The sequence below is a fragment of the Mesocricetus auratus genome, unplaced genomic scaffold, assembly GCF_017639785.1.
Source record: "Mesocricetus auratus isolate SY011 unplaced genomic scaffold, BCM_Maur_2.0 Super-Scaffold_100004, whole genome shotgun sequence".
NCBI classification, from domain to species: domain Eukaryota; kingdom Metazoa; phylum Chordata; class Mammalia; order Rodentia; family Cricetidae; genus Mesocricetus; species Mesocricetus auratus.
This window is the reverse complement of record NW_024429189.1, coordinates 104,483,927-104,501,314: the sequence shown is the minus strand read 5'-3', so window position 1 is coordinate 104,501,314 and position 17,388 is coordinate 104,483,927.

Here is a 17,388-nt window from a genome sequence, read left to right as displayed (position 1 = left end):
TTCCCTCCTTCCTTGTCCTGTTCACCTTCTATTTGCTTCTTTATGAGCATGTCACTAACAACTTCATTTCATGCAGTGCTTCTGAAGAACTTACTCTAGGACAGGTGCTTTGGAGAGAACAAAAGAAAATGACATATAAATCAACCTAGCTTTGTATGTGGTCCTGCATACATGCATCACATTTTTGCCATGGTCTATAAATAGGACACTTGTACCTATATACAAATCATTGGATACCAAATCATTGACTATTCAGATCAAGAGCAAATAAGCAAATGGAGGTTAAAAAATAGTTTGCATTCTCATTTAATGAAGTACCTATGTATTTTTAAAGCATTGATTTTTTACTTTTCCTGTTTAGTTTTAAATTCATACCATTGTTAAGTTGTTCTCTGTGTTAAACTTTACTTATTTGCTATCACAAGAATGATGGGACATACAGAATACCAAATTTATATAAAGATTAAAAATAACAGCAGTAATATTAAAGTAAAAAGTTATTAAGCTTAGATTGCCTTAGGTCACAGCATTCAGAAATGTAACAGTGAATATGAAAATTAGAATGAGAAATAGGAAATTACATTATATTTCAGGAGCAGAGAAAAGCCACCACCTAGGAAGATGAGATTGAAACTGACTTCTGCTAGAACAGTCCCAATTAACTATCCCCATTTAAATACACCCAGAAAATTCTTCAGAACATTACACTATAAATACGATGTCTAAATTAGAGACCAGGAAAAATGAGAAGATAATGGAAGCAAGGAGCAGACTTAATCACAGCCTATATGCCTCCCCCTCATCCCCCTTAATGCTTTGCATGTCAAGATATGAAAGGGATAAAACAGAGTTGAGGTCAAGATTTTATTTTAGTTTAAAATTAATAGCTCCTGTAACTGTTAATTCAAACTGAGATTAGAATTTTTATCTGCTGTGTACTGCTGGTCCAAATGGCAGGTACCTGTGTTGTTACTCTTACATGAAACATATTCCTTGAGTCATGACTGTCCTTGATCATGTTTTCTTTGAAAGTTGATATAAATCCCAAGTCCTATATTCCCTGCTTCTTGAGAGAAGAGAACTGTCTCTATTCTATTCTCCTTGTGTTAGTCAGTTTTCCTTTATGGTGACATAATCCAAGGCAAACAAGCTTTAAAAAGGAATATTCGTTTGACTCCTGTTTTAAGTTTGTCACTGGGCTCTGTTGTTTCTAGGCCTGTGATAAGGCCTAGAGCATCATGGTGGGGACCATGGGATAGGCCAAAGCTGTTTATCTCATAGTAGCCAGGAAGCAAAAAGAGAGCTATCAAGGAAGGCATCAGAAATAAAATGTAACTTCCAAGGACATCAGTGCCCTCACTACTCTGATGCATGTACCTAGACCTGGTCTCCTAAAGTTTCCATCATCTTCCAAAAGCCCATTAAGTTATGAATCAATAAGTTGGCTAATCCACTGATAATGTCAGAGCCCTCATAATGCAGAGTTATCCCTGAAATGCCCTATTTATCTTCAGGAGCAAACATTTAACAAATGAATTTTGGAGGGAAATTTAAGATCTAAACCTTAACTCTCATCAAATATTTTAGTATTATTCATTAGTGTGGTAGGTGAAAGCCCAGAGCAACTTGAATTTACATGGAGTGTAGTAAGAAGAAGGATATAATTCCTGTTACAGTACTTTCTGTTCAGTTAAAAGACAAGTGGTATTCAGAATAGCAACTCTCAACCCATTGGTCTCAACCCCTTTCTTGGGGGTAGCAGTGAATGAGTATTTCACAGGGGTCACCTAACACTATCGGAAAACAGATATATTTACAATAAGATTAATAACAATAACAAAATTACAGTTATGAAGTAGCAACAAAAATAATTTTATGGTTGACAGTCACCACAACACAATATAAGGAATTGTATTAATGTTGAGAACCACTGTGTTAAGACCTTAGCTTTTTCCCAGGCAAGATTGTAATTGGAATGAATAGTCACCAGACAGTGGAGTCTGGACAGTTTGAATAAAAAAATTGCCTGATGTAATAGAATGTCATGAAAAATCTGAAGGCTTCATCATCAGTACCCACTTACTTGGTAGTTATAGCCCAGAGTTTCAGGAGAAATAATATTTGAAGCCGTATTTGGCATCTTATCAAAAAAGAGTTGTGTAATTAGCAATATGTATTGTAGGCAGGGTGGTTGGCGTACAAGCCTGGCTGAATGCAATATTTCCTTTGGACCTTAAAGAATAGGTCAGTTTTGAGCAAGCAAATTTTCAAGTGAAAAGAGTAGTGTAGTTAGTATAAAAAACAAATTTTCAATCTGAACAAGGCAGTGTACTAGCTAATTAAGAGAATGACTTAAAAAATATAAGACTCTGGGGCTGTTAAACATCAGGGGAGAAATGTAAAACTGATGCGACAAGAGCTAGTCTTTGAAGAATCTCCTGGCTGAGCAGAGCAATAAAATGTGTCATGGGGAAAGTGTGGATTGGGATGTTGTACCTGTTGGTAGTTGAAGAAAACAGAAAAAAATTGGATGGGTTTGGAGGCAGAAAGAATGAACTTAGAGAAATAACAAGCCTTAGAATTACAATCCTAAAGCCGCTTTAAGGAATCCATGAAGAAATGCAGCAACCTCCCAGTATGTGGAGAGCAGATGTGCTATCGTGGCACAGTGAGAGGGAAAATGGGAAAGCCAGGCTTAGGAGTAATATAATAAATCTTGTGTTTATTTATCTTTTTCTTTTGAGAAAAACATCTCTGTTCAATTCTTTGAGGCAAAGAAATTACAAAACAAAGCAAAAACAAAAAACAAAACAAAGAAAGCAAGCAAGCAACGGCAACAAAACCACAACCTCACGAGTATGCCTGTGGGTGTGCCATAGAACAGTAGTGATGGTTGAATTGTAGCCACTGGGCCAGTCGCATCACTAACAGTGGAAGACTGAGATATTTACTATTACTCTGATCTTGTCCCTCATCAATGAGTCTGAGATTCTAACTTTCCACTCTGATGGAGTCTAGCCATTTGTTGGAAGCCTCTAGTTCATTCTGAGTCTTACTGAAGTTTGACAGCCACTGTTTTCACAAACATTTCTAAACATGTGTCAATTACCTTGATATCTTGTGAAGGCCATACTCTGATCTCCTCTGCATAGGTACATGTGCATGCTTCTCAAACTCCCAGGTAATGCAAATGCTGGTACTCTGAGATTAACACTTGCAAAGGGCGGTGAAGACACCATTAAAGACTTCTAATTATGACCAGTGATTTGATGATCTACATTTTATAGAAATTAATAACTTGTTAACTCATTTTCTGAGGAGTTTGCATTTGACCATTTGGCACTAATGATGATGAGGGAATGGCAGTGGGTAATGCAATGAGCAGTGGGTGAATAATGAATGATCCACGATTCTGTAGAAATGGGTATTATATGGGAAACTGAAGATAATGAATAATCCCCAATGAGAAAGCCCCAACAGAGATGAGATGGGAACATCTTCAATGTTCATGATATTTAAGTTTTCACTCCCAGCTTTGAGATAGAGAAGAAAACTGATATGAGTAAGTGCAATGAGTAGGGTGGACCTTTGACATAAAGAGAGCAGTGTGGAGCTAACTAGCTGCCTTCTCACTTGTAGTCTGCAAATGTGAAGAAAAGGGCATTAACGTAAACTTGTGAAAACAAATTTCTTCTTACTCAAGAACTCCTTAAAGGGCCATATGAGCAATACAGAAATGCCCTGCTTTAATGGGTTAGAAAACCATAGAAAAGTTTTGTTACTGAAACTTAGGGTGGTAATGATGATAGCTGATGCTATAGGGGATACAATATATTTATTTACCAGAGAGAGAGTCACACAAGCTAGGAGTTAGAAGCATGGCTGGCTTCCAAAAGGGAGGTCCTTTTTCCTTTCACTTCCTTTTATCTCTACCTTGCTAATTTACTTGTCCCTGCCCTCATGGGTGGATAGCTTTGTGGGGTTCACTCCTACAATTCCCCTTTTAGTCTAAATAGAAGATTTAAATTTGATACAAACTCAAACATATACAACATATATACATAGAGAGTGATAATTAAGTTTAAATCTACTTATCCTAAGCTAAGCATATCCATTCTACCTAAATTCTAAACTTATCTGAAAGGGATGCGTAAGTCTGAACACCTCCTTCCAATCCCAAACCTAAAATAATTGAAAATTAACGCTAACAGGTGTAAACTATCCTCTAATATCAATAGGAGGGAGAAGGGACATGGAATTCTCAAATTTACTTCCTGCTGAAGTGGACGGTGACAATCATGAGGACATATGGGGAGAAATTGTTAGTATAACAAGAGTATTAAGTAGGTTAATTAATCTTTGTTTGGCAGGAGATGCTTGACTGAAGTTCTTGGTTAGAGTTATAATTTTGATTGAAGCTCTTATCTGAAGCTCTGGTCAGATTGTAGAAGATGCACTGTATCAGTTCCTTGGTCTGGAGATGGGTCGAGTGATGTAGTTCCAAGCTGGTTTCAGGATGTGCTTGTTAGGTGGGGTCAATGATGTGGGGCAGTTCAGATGGATCCAGTCAAATCAGGCAGAGTCAGGGAAGTGAATCCACATTCTCTTTCTGAAGCAGTTGAAGATTGCTGTCAGGAAATCCTTTTTTTTCCTCTGGAAAACTGAAACATTAATGTTAGCACAGAAATTTTTAACTTTTATATGTATGTATACTGGGAAAGGCAACCCTAAGGAAGATAATACACATGAAGGAGATTATCCCACTTCTGACACCAGATAATGATGATAGCCGATGCTATAGGGGATACAATATATTTATTTACCAGAGAGAGAGAGAGAGTCACACAAGCTAGGAGTTAGAAACATGGCTGGCTTCCAAAAAAGTAGGTCCTTTTTCCTTTGCTTCCTTTTATCTCTACCTTGCTAATTTACTTGTCCCCGCCCTCATGGTCAGATAGCTTTGTGGGGTTCACTCCTACAGGGTGGGAAGAGGAAGAAAGAAGAGAAGGAAGGAGGAGAAGAATGTGGAAGAGAAAGAGGAGGAGGAGGAGGAAGAAGAAGAAGAGGAGGAGGGAGGAGAAGGAGGAAAAGAAGAAGAGAAATGAAGAAATAGAAGAATCTTGCCCTGTCAAGATTCAGCCCTGCTGCTCTTTCCCTTGTATCATTTGACATTGAAAATAAATGACCTTCCATGGCAATCTCAAATTTTCTTAATCTACCTTTCTTTAATAATATTCATATTTGCCTTATACTCAGACCAGTCAGGATGCAAGGTGAATTCCTTTCTATTGGAAGCACTTCTGCTTCTGAGTTTCATTATTTACTTTCCTGCAGTTGTGTTTGTAGTCTTTTGGCTCTTTAGGAGCCCAGCACCCAGGTTACAAATCAATCACATGGAGTCATATTCTTTCTTCTGAATTCCCAGTCTTAGCTTAGATTATTTCTAGTTAGCTTTTCTTAACATAAATTATCCCATCTATCTTTTGTCTCCTGAGATTTTATCTTTCACTATTTCGGTGTACCTTTCTTTACTTCTTACTTAGTGACATTTTGTATGGCTGGGTGACTGGTCCCTGATGTTCTCTTCTCCTCCTTTTCTTGCTCCTTGTTCTTTCCAGATTTGTCCTTCTATTTATTCTCTCTGTGTGCTAGCCATGCCTATCTTTTCACTAGCTTTGCTATTGGCTGTTCAGCTATTTATTAGATGAATTACATGTTTCAGATGGGCAAAGTAAAACAGCTTCATAGAGTTAAACAAATGCAACATAAAGGAATGCAATGCATCATTGTATCAATAAAAAATGTTTCACAGTATAAACAAATATGCTGTTATTCCTATTCAGGGCATGCCTTGTAGCACCATCAGTTAAATTTTTTTTGATACACCTTCACAGGTATGTTCAGAGACATGTGTCCTAGGTCTCCTAGGTGATGTCTGAACCCAGTCAAGTTGGCAATGAAGACTATTCATCATACTGTTTCTTCATAGGGAGAAAAATTACAGTGAAGATTTCAAATTTGATAAAGCAATGGGGAAGATTTACGTATCACACCAACATTCACTCTACACTAGACCAAATTTTCTCATTTTTGCAATATTAGTAATCACATTTCATGAGACATGCCTGTGACTTAGGAAAAACCAATAGTTGGCAGGCATGTGATGGTTACATTTATTTCCTATATGGTAGTAAATAAGTTGATGAAAGATCTCTGTAGATTTTAAATAAATATTTTTGAGAAATACTGTTATATACCATGCATTATATACTAGCATATATAATTAAGAGAAAATAGAATTCAGTGAATATAGTGGGCCAAATTCTGATGCCCTATCTCTTCCAAAATATGTCTACCTCTTAATCTCTGGGTGGGACTTAATTTGGAGCAGCAATACTTTAGGTCTAATCAGAGATCCTGACATGAAACAGCCATGTATCATCTCTGTGGATTTTATGTCCATTAATAACTTCCCTCCTATAAGACACACAAAGTAGAAGACAGACACAGAGACCCCATAAAGACAGAGGAAGAGGAAGAAGTGTCATGGGAATTTGCCAAGAAAGCAAAGTTTAACTATACCACAGTGACCTAAAGAGGCTGGGGAGGACTCCTTCATCTAGCATCTGAAGGGGCCTTCAAATCCACAAGAGAAGGACTATCTGCAGCCTTCAGCCACCCATTTCTAGAAGTTTTCTACAGGAGCCACAGGAAACCAATATAGCAAGAATAAGAAACTGGGAACATTTTGTTTCCTTTCCAGGGAATAAGATCTGGCACACAGACAAATCTTTCAAGTAGGTGAAATTTGTTTTTGGCATATTGCCATCTCCCTAGGTATAGTGGTGAGAAGGCAGACAAGATTTCTTTTCAACTACTTCCAAGCTCTTCTTTTTTCTGTCAGCATATGTACTCTGTATTTTTGCTTAACTTGTGTCAACTCTTACCAAAAACTTGCCCCAAGTTCTACTCTTGAAAGTTAAAGAAAAGGTTTTAACAAGTCAGCAGTAGTGCATGCCATGCCTGAGTCTCTTTTCTAGGTTGATGTCTTAAAAGCTGAGCCAAAGGTAAGATTTTTTTCCTAAGTAATTACTAGAGAGTATAATTTAGGACCAAGGTAGGGCTCAAGGAGTAGGATAGTAAAAGATGTATCATATGAAGTCTAATCTGAAGCCTGATCCCTCCCAGGATGAATGAATTAGTTTTATTTTCCTGATGTAAAACTCTCTTCTCCTCCGCCATCTTCTCTTTCTTCTTCTCCTGCTCCTTCTCCTTCTCCTTCCTCTTCTTCAGAAAAGATTTTGGTTGCCAACAAGATCCAATAGAAAGTATCACGAGTTCTCAAGCACCCTCTCCCCAACTATAGGCTTCTGCACCACAGTGTTACTTTGCTACAACTGGTAAACTTAACTGCACATCATTACCAACAGAAGTCCATAGTGTACACCATTTGTAGCATGAATAACAAAGACCCAGAGATAGATATTGAGCTTCAAGCGGCATATCAGAAAAGCAAAGCATTGTCCACTAGTTCTTACCCCTACTTCATATTGAAAGGGTGATCCTGTCTCCATGAATCCTCAAAGTGGCTGGAGACTGAACTGCCTTCCTGTACTCAACATTTCTGGAGACTAATAATCCCCTGAGACTCTTTGCTTCTTCGTTAGTGCTGGAATTAAAGGCTGATTCACACTCACATAGCCCTGGGTAGCCTTGAACTCACAGAGATTCATCTGCCACTGTCTCCTGAGTCCTGGGAATAAAGGTAGTTGCCACTACTGACCAGCTTCTAGGGCTGTCTAGTGTAGCTGGCTTTGCATTCTGATTTTCAGTGGATTTATTAGATAATAAACAATATATCACCACAATGGTTTTATGTTGCAATTGTACATCCAAGAGGTTTTTGTGAATATACAATGATATTTGAGTTTACCATAACAATGTCCTTCAGAGCACTTTTGTAGCATTAATTCCTGTGTTCTGCTCACTCTTCTTCCTTTCTCCTGTGTTCCAGGAAGCATTGATCATTTTTTACTGTTTCCATAGTTCTTTCTTTTAAAAACATCACATGGTTGGAATTTTACAGTATGACTCCTTTCAGAATGGTTTTTCTCTCTCTTAAAATATGCATTTAATATATTTACAAATATTTTTGATGGCCTGATAGCTCATTTACTCTTAATATTAAATAGCATTCCTTTGCCTGGGCATCAAGTTTATCTGTTGGTACACTGTAGGATTTTGTGGCTCTTTATAAGTTTGGGTAATGATTAATAGTTCTGTAATGAACATTCATGGGTAGTTATCTGTATGCATAAAGCTTTTAATTCACCTTGACAAATGCTTAGGGTTTGGCTGCTAAATATGTTAACCAATATCTGAATAGCCTGTTCACTCTGGTCTCCTACAAGTTTTATTCCTTTGTTATCTGACTTGGGAGAAAGTCCTAAAAAATTTTCCCATGTCAATAATACTGACATAATTAATTATCCATATTTGAGTTTACCTTACGATACTGAATATTTTATCTAGAGGCCTGACAGTGAAAACTGATTGACCAAATAATATAGGAAACAAATGAACAATATTTATTTGGACCGTGTCTGAATGAATATTAGAAATTTAAAAAACAACGTGTTGCTCACACAGAATATTAACAATAATAATACTTTTTCTTAAAGTTTCAGGATAATTCCTCAGATACCCCAAAGAGAATAACTGATATCCTGGGAAAATAAGTAGCAATCCTAAGGGAATAAGTGACATCCTTCCACTTTATCATTGGCAGTAATCAGTTGAGCATTTATTATTAGCCTGGCAGGACTAGTTGTCTCAAACATATTAGGTGATTTTAGAGATCCAATAGCCTAGCTGGAGGATCAGCCTGAGATAGTAACTTTATTAACTGGCTAATTGAATGCAAAAACAAGAAATATGAAGGTGGAGGGATCAGTTTTGGCATTCTTAACAGAAACTTAGGAGATAGGCTTTCCCTTGGGAGTTAGCGCTATTTGATGTGACGGGGTTGAAGTAGAAGACAACAAATGATGGTGTCTCATGATCTAACTTAGCATTTGGATTGTGAGCACAGCCCTCTGTGGTAACAGAGTGGATTGGAACAGACAAGGTTCAGGTTAGCTAACATAGCTCCTAGGCATCTGACAGCTCTAACGGTTCTACAATGGCAATTTTATCCATAGAACAGGAGATAGGGGTATTCAAGAGTTATTTAAGAGACAAAATATACAAAGGGTGGTGTCAGATCAATTATCTAGTTGAGGCAGATGTTAACATTCAATGACTAGCAGGTCTCTAGTTTTTCTGGTAAGAAGATTTAGATATGAAAACAAGACAACTATGAAGGAAGACTCTTCAGGTGATGGGGAGTTAGAATAGGTTATCAAGCTAAGTTAATTTGACTTTGATGGGTCTTTGAGTTATAAGATGGAGGTAGACCTTACAGAAGAGTTCATAGTCAGAAATCAAATTTAATGATGAATCTGTATACAGAAGCTATCAGAAACCACAACACAGATTGGCATGTCTAACAAAAGTAACAAGTCTTCAGAAAGACAGACTCTTGGTGCTCTTTGAATAAGGATGATCCTACAAGTGAGACAGAAAGGGAAAGATGAGAGTGGAGAAGTGGCCCTGGGGTATGTGCTATCACAGAGTTCTAAAGGATTGAACTGTCAGAAAGGAGTGTTTAAGTTTGATGATGAAGAAAAGTCAAATACAACTAGATGTAAAGCAAAGGACAACGAGACCACACTCCACAGCTCCAGAGAAGCTAGGTAACAAGCAGAACCCTAAGAGGGACACATGGATAACCTGAGATGGTGAATTAGATGAGACTGACTGGATAAACTTAAGGTGTGGGAATCGGTAAAGGGGGAGGGGATGGGGAATGAGAATATAAGGGAACAAGTTTGTCGAGGGGTGGGGATAGATAGGGAAAAAGATGCTGTGATAGAGAGCAACACTATGGGCTTAGGGAGAATCCTGATTGCTGGGAAAATTCCTAATAATCCACAAAGATGACCAAAACTAAGACTCCTAGCAATAGTGGAGAGGGTGCCTGAACTGGCTGTTGGAACCTCAGCATTATGCTGACCCTGCCCCCTGACAATGGGTGGGACATGTATAGGGGCATGGCCGCATCATTGCTATGTCACCCTTTACGGGACTGTGTAAGGACTCAGTATAAATGTCCAAGCTTCCCCTTTTAAGCAAGTGCCCCTCACCTCTTCCCCCATTTTTCTCTGTTCTGGTTGGCCAACATCTAAGCCATCATCTTGTTCCCTTCCTCCAATAAACTCCACACGGGTGTGTTGAGTCTCATGGTTCATGTTTCATAGGCCACTGCTGCTGCAAAAGAATAACACTGGCCTTCACATGCAATAAGATTGGTGAATATACCACCTATCATCATAGAGCCTTTATCTAGCAATTGATGGAGCCAGATGCAGAGACCCACAACCAAGAACCAGGCTCGAAGAGAGGGAGGAGTGAATACATGAGCGAGGGAAAACAAGATCATGATGGAGTAATCTACAGAGACAGCTGAACCAAGCTTGTGGAAACTCATGAACTCTTGACTGACAACTGTGAAACCTCCATATTTGGGAGATAGTTGTGAAGTCTGGACTACCGGGTAATAGAACTAGAATCTATCCCTGGTGCATGAGCTAGCTTGTTGGAGCCCATCCCCTAAGAGGGGATACCATGCTCAGCTTTAATGCAGGGGAGAGGGGCTTAGTCCTGCCCCCACTTAATGTGCCCAACTTTCTCAACTCCCTATGGTAGGGCTTACCTGTTGAGATGAGTGGATAGAGGGTAGACTGGGGAGGCTGAGAGAGAGGGGAGGGAGTGTGGAAGGAAGAGTGGGAGGAAGAACTTTGCTTGGAATATAAAATGAAATTTTAAAAAAATCATAACATAAAAGGAAAAAGAAAAGTCAAATGCAATGAGCCCTGAAATGTGTTCCTTAGATTTAAAGACATGAACATTGATTGAGTGATGGGATGAAAAGACCATGGAATTATACTGGGAAGTGAAATGAGCAGGTACAGCTGAATACAGAAACGCCTGCTGAAAAGCTTAAGCATGAAAATGCTTGACAACATTTACATTAACAGTAAATAATTGCGAGGACCTGCCAAACATCAGCTCTTAACTCAGCATTGGGGGCTGGGGAGTGTTAAGCTGGTATCTATACCCTGAGGAAATAATGTGATTTAGTTTGGATTGCTTCCAATGCGGATATTGAATAAAGGCATGGCAGGATCAGAGAGTTTTCTGATCCTTGACCGAATGGCAAACCTATCATCATACTTTTACAGATGATCCCACAGAAGAGATAGTTAATGTACTTTTGCTTTAATACACATACACCCAAACACAAACATTGTGTGTGTGTGTTTCTCTGTGTGTGTGTGTGTGTGTGTGTGTGTTCATAAATAATGTCAGAAAAAAACTGGGCAAGAAATGAATGTCAAAGCACCTCCACAAAGAGATAAATATTTCTGTGTTCTTCCTTTAATAATATTGTATAAAAATCATTCATCTGTTGCTATACCAACTACACAAAACCAAGACTGAGAAAATTACATTGTTTTCACAATGCTACTGAGCTATAAATTGAAGAATCAGGTTGCAAAGCTTATTATGTTTTATTTTAAAATTTATATTCTTCTTCCTTCTATCATTCTACTCAGTAAATGCCCTAGTAATAATGTCAGCTTGAAGAAATTTTATAAATGAGATATTTCCAAGAGGCTAGAAAATTTTAGATGGGGACCTTGGAATTTGTTCTTGGTCTAGAAGCATTAATAGGATTTAGATTAGGTACCATGGATCATATCTGGTCTACCAAATATTTGTGTATATTCTGTGAGTTAATGTCTTTTGAATGTTTTAAATATACATTATAGGAAATGTTACAAACTTTTCAAACATAAATAACTTCAATTTTGCCTTGTGGTCTACATATTTTCATTATATTTGTCATATACATCTTTATTATAGACAGGTTTGCTGACTCTTGATTTAGAGAAATAAGCAATGGTGGGGCTACATGTTAGGAAGAATGATGAATTAAAATCTGAAGCAAGAAACCAGGATGGAATGTTCTGGACAATATAGCACTATTCATTCCCAGTGTGACCAGGCTTCAGAGCAACTTTATTACAAGGCAAAGAGGTTTGCTTCATACATATTTGCATAATTATCTCTTCAACTAGATTTTAAGGTTTTCCTGAACAACAATCATTGTATTTCCTACTTGTGTGAGAGTCCCTGAAGATTCTCACACATGGAAGATCCCAGACTACAGGCTTAATCGATGCTAGTTAATAAACAGTCCCTTGCTGTGTAGGCAAGCTAGCTTATCATCATCAGTATCCATCCCAAGTCGATTGTCATACACTGACAACCACAGTGTCCCTTATGACAAGGCTGAGACGGTTACACTCTGAGGGGCAACAGGTATGCCCACCCATTGTCGCAAATGGTAGGTATACGGAGGAAAAATATATCCGTAGCAACTGTCTGAGACTGGGGAGTAGCTAATTATCCTGAGAGAAAAGGCTAGCTAATACGAATGTCAGAGTATGAACTTCTAGCTGAATTGTGCTTATTTTTAAACAAGACAGCAGTGCCCACGTTGGTATTAAGGACGTTAAGCTTATAATATATATCTGAAAGCTGAGCCTGGAATTCAGAGGAGGCACAATCAATGGGTGATTGATGAGATGTTAGAGACTCAGATTCAGTAGGTGACACATCCACTCATCCAGGACAAGAGTATTTGCTATAATGTCACAGCACCTGCTGCTATTTGATACCTGAGATGCAGGAGAGAGTCAGAGAAAGGGATGAAGCCGATGGATATGGCTTCTCCTCCCCCTGCACCTGGCTGGTGCTCAAAAGAAGACAGCGGGCACCTGTCATCGGTAGAGACAAAATGGAAACACTCAGGAGCAGTCAGCATGAGGAAAAGAAGGATGGCACCTTCTCGATGCCAGGCGAGGGAGAACAGGTGCTCCTCCTCCGAGGGCGGCTGCTGCTGCCGGGGCCCTGGCTGAGGGCCTCACTGCTGAGCCACACACATGCCAGCCTCTTGGCAGCTGAACAGCAACAGAGCTACCACCACGGTGAAGCATTCTGTCCCTTGGCAGCACAAACTGGAGGCCCTGCAGGACGCTGAGTTAAAGGCCTCTCAACATTGCTTCCCTTACCATTCCAGGTAAAGGTAGTGCATGCTTTCCCATGTGAGAAGATTTTTAAGATTCTCGGTCTCCCTACCTTCAACCCGATGCTGCACTGAACGATCGACGTGCCAGCTAATTTGAATGCTTTCCCTTTTGGCATTTGCAAGACATGGATTTTTCTATGTTCTTTCTCTCCTCTGCCTAGTATGCCTCCTTGGAGGCTCTCTGGGAAGGTGTTTGTCACTCCACACTGTTAAGAAAGACGGGGAGGTAATGCTTCACTGCAATCATGTGTATCTAAAAATAAATAAGCCAATCTAATATGCCCGAAATTCAGCGAGAGGATTGGAAAATCACTCACCTGCGCAGGAAAATTGGTTGAGGCATTTCCGTTTTCCAGGCTGTAGGCTTTGAATTTTTCTTTTTTGCAAGTGCTCACAAACCCAAGAGATTGCTCTGTCTGGGGAGTTTATCGGTCTCCATGTTTGAACATCGCAATGGGCGATAAGTAGTATTTCCTTGCAGACCAACTTTTCTTTTAAAGCTGTCATATTCTGGGACCTAATCCTAAATTCTAGCCCAGCCTCATCTGGGCTGTGAGAGACAAGAACTGCAAGAGGCAGCTTTATATTTAGTCAGTCTGCATATTTCCATCTTAAAAGAAAAACCCCAAACAGCAATTTGAGTTCAACATTCCTCCCCAAGAAGTCTAGTTTCCCTAACAGCTGTTTATAAATATTTACCTTCACATCTTTAACGATGACAATGTATACGGCACAAATACCAGGAGCTTTAAAGAATAAATATTCATCACAGAAGTTGCTGTTTTTTTCTATAAAGAACACAGAACTCTGCCTTTCTTTCCCTTAGTGGAAGGCTTTCTGGGCTTCGCTGGTGTTGTTTTTTCTGTTGTAGGTGTGTGTGTGTGTGTGTGTGTGTGTGTGTGTGTGTGTGTGTGTGTGTGTGTTTGCCATGTAATAAGACATATTATCCTAATTAATGCTCTGAAACCATAGAGAGCTACCTCCTGGGCATTAAACTAAAACACAAAGCCCAAGTTCAGGCTTCTGGAAAGTTTGTCATAAATTCAAAAATTCAAAAAAAAATGGATTTTTCAAAGAAGATTTAGCCTTTCTCGTCCTTCTTCCTCTATCCAATAAAACTGAAAATGTGGCTTAATCAGACCCAGAATAGTGTGCCTTGGGGTTCAGAGGCAGATGTGAATTCCATTGTCAAAAGAAACTCTCAGGAGGAATATGTCCTCGGAGCGTGGTACCTGGAGGCATTTACAGAGCTCTCCACACTTCATTCAGGATTGGTTGATGCTCCCAAAATAGTGTAAAAATGCAGGTGAAGCTCCAGAAACACTGCACAAAATGCACGAGGATGTTTCTCCGGCATCTGTAGCTTGCAACAGGTTCGCCCAGCTGCCTGGTCTCCCAGCTTTTGTATGCTATGGAGAAGATTTGGGGAAGCAAAAGGTTGGATTGGAGTTTCAGCCTCACCTCTAATGAACTAACTGTGAATGAGTAACTTGAATGTTCTATTCCTCGGTTTTGAGAACCTTAAAATGGGCATAAATAACATCTCAGACTTCATAGGATTATTGGGATAAATGAACAAATGATATGACTGTCACCTGGAAATAATAAGGAGTGAGTGGCAAACATATCTCTTCTCTTCTGCTCCTGTGACATGCTTCCTCGTTATAGAACACTACCTTGGCAACCTGTGTGTTCTGATCAGTGCAAAGCCGGCTGGGTGTCTGCTAAACAGCAAATGCTTTTTGTTTTGTTTTGTATTTTGAGACAGGGTTTCTCTGTATTGTTTTGGATGCTGTCCTGGAACTTGCTCTGTAGACCAGGCTGGCCTCAAACTCACAGTGATCTACCTGCCTCTGCCTCCCGAGTGCTGGGATTAAAGGCATGTGCCACCAACGCCTGGCTACTGCAAATGGTTTTAAGAGAGACAATATATGCTTCTTTTAAAGACGTCCCCTTTAGAATGAATGAGACATGTTGCTTCTTTAAAATATAGTTCCTGAGGCTGGTGAGATGGCTCAGTAGTTAAGAGCACCGGCTGCTCTTTCAGAGGTCCAAGGTTCTGTTCCCAGCACCATAGGGTGTCTCACAAGCATCTGTAAATCCAGTTCCAGGAGGTTTAGCTTCCTTTCTGGCCACCTCAGGCTCCTGTATATATAGTACATATGTACACTATTTCAAATGTCAACATCAAGGTACACCAACACATACATAAAATAAAACTTATTTTCAAAATAAATAACATGTGTTTCTTCTAGGAGGCACAAGATGAGTACATGCAAGGGGGTAAAAGAGTTCCCTTCTATTAGAGAATTCGCTTTAAAACCACAATTAAATGGCTAGGTAAAATACAGATCCTCTCTTTGTACTTCTATTTATACTTGTATCTTTAACTTTTTCTACCTGTAACTATTGCAACTCATATGTCTTTTAAAAGGTTTTTCAGATGCCACAGTCCCCTCGTGTTTAAACTCAGGAATTGCCTTGCTTTTGTTAATAAAGTTTTATGGGAACATAGACCTCATTTGTTTATATATTGCATAGAGTTTTTTCTGCACCACTGTGCAGCTGAATAGTCCCAGCAAAGATAATGTCCCTCTGAAAGCCTAAAGTTGATACTGTGTTGTCTTTTATGGATAAGAAATGACTTCCAGTTTCAACCCTCTGTTCTTGAGACTTTGGCCTTTGAGAAGGCAGGTAGCCTTGAAACATGGTAGGAAGATTAGATGAAACTAGCATCCCAAATTTGATTTGAAAAAAAATCTTCAACCTAGACTGATTGTTTCATTATGACTGACCAACAGATAAACCATCATACTGAGATTCCACCTTTTATAAAATCAAGTAAAAACACCATTGTACCAAAGGAGAACTCCAAAGCCAGAGGGTTTCAGAGAAACTATGCTGTTAAACTTTTAGTTTTTTATTTAAACTCCTTAAGAGAGTTAAAAAACATAAATACAAGGTTAAATATAAAAGTAAGAAAAGGAATGCCAGTATATTATGCTGAAAGCCTGAAAGACTGTAAAGGAATTTAAAGAGTGAAGAATCTTCAGAGAGTAATTGAATCTTTTGAGATAAAAAGCTATTAATGATATAATAGCCAAACACCAGCAAAACTCACTAAAACACAGTGTATATGAGAAATGCAGGACAGACAGACAGACACATACACACACAGACAGAGAGAGAGAAAGAGAAGTAAGTAAAATGTGGATTAAATAGGCATAAGCTATAATGAATAGTACCTACAAAATATCTTTAGGGCTTTGAGTCTAAAAATAAAGTTATTTTTTTATTTTCTTCCAACACAATATTGATGAAAATTCTTTCTGATCTCATTTTCAGAAGAGATAGCCAGACATAAAACAACTAACATATCATGGATGATGTGGGAAGTTGTGTACAGGAATCTGCCAATATTGTGATACACAAGTCTCAGTGCCTACATGCATAGAAGCCAAGAGTTTCACAAAATGAAAGTTCTTTATTTCAGGTTTCCCCATGGGGAGACAAGAGCAAAGTCAAATATATCTCATGGGTGGAAACAAATGAAAGGATGCAGGTGGCTTGCAGGGAGGATAATTCCATAGAAATGTGAATCAGGGATTTTCCATTCATAGAATTGATTTTCATTGGTAAATTTCCAGTCTTAGTCATTCTGGTCACATCTACAACTTTTGACCACACCCTTTGTTTCTGATTTAGCTCTGGTAGCTTGATGTCTGCTTTTCAGGTTCTAGAAGTTGGGTTATTTTATTCCTTCTTCACATTTTATTCATCCATGTGGATTTTTACTCCATGTTCTCAAAATAATTTTTAAGCCATATCCTAAGGTTCTGCTCCTGTCCTGAAAAGCAGTATACATAGATTATATAAAAGAGAAGTAGTCAGTTTCAGAAGGGCACAGGTGGAGTGGTTATACAACACAATAATCTTCATCTAAAACCACACAAGAGGGAAATGCTAGCTGAAAATGATGAACAAATGTGACTTTAACCTGAGTCTTTTTAGAGAAAGCCTGTAGATAGACCAGAGATTATTCTATGAGGTGCTTTTCAACCTTTCTAATGCTGTGACACAGTTCCTCATGTTGTGGTGACACACCCAACCATAAAATTATTTTCATTGCTTCT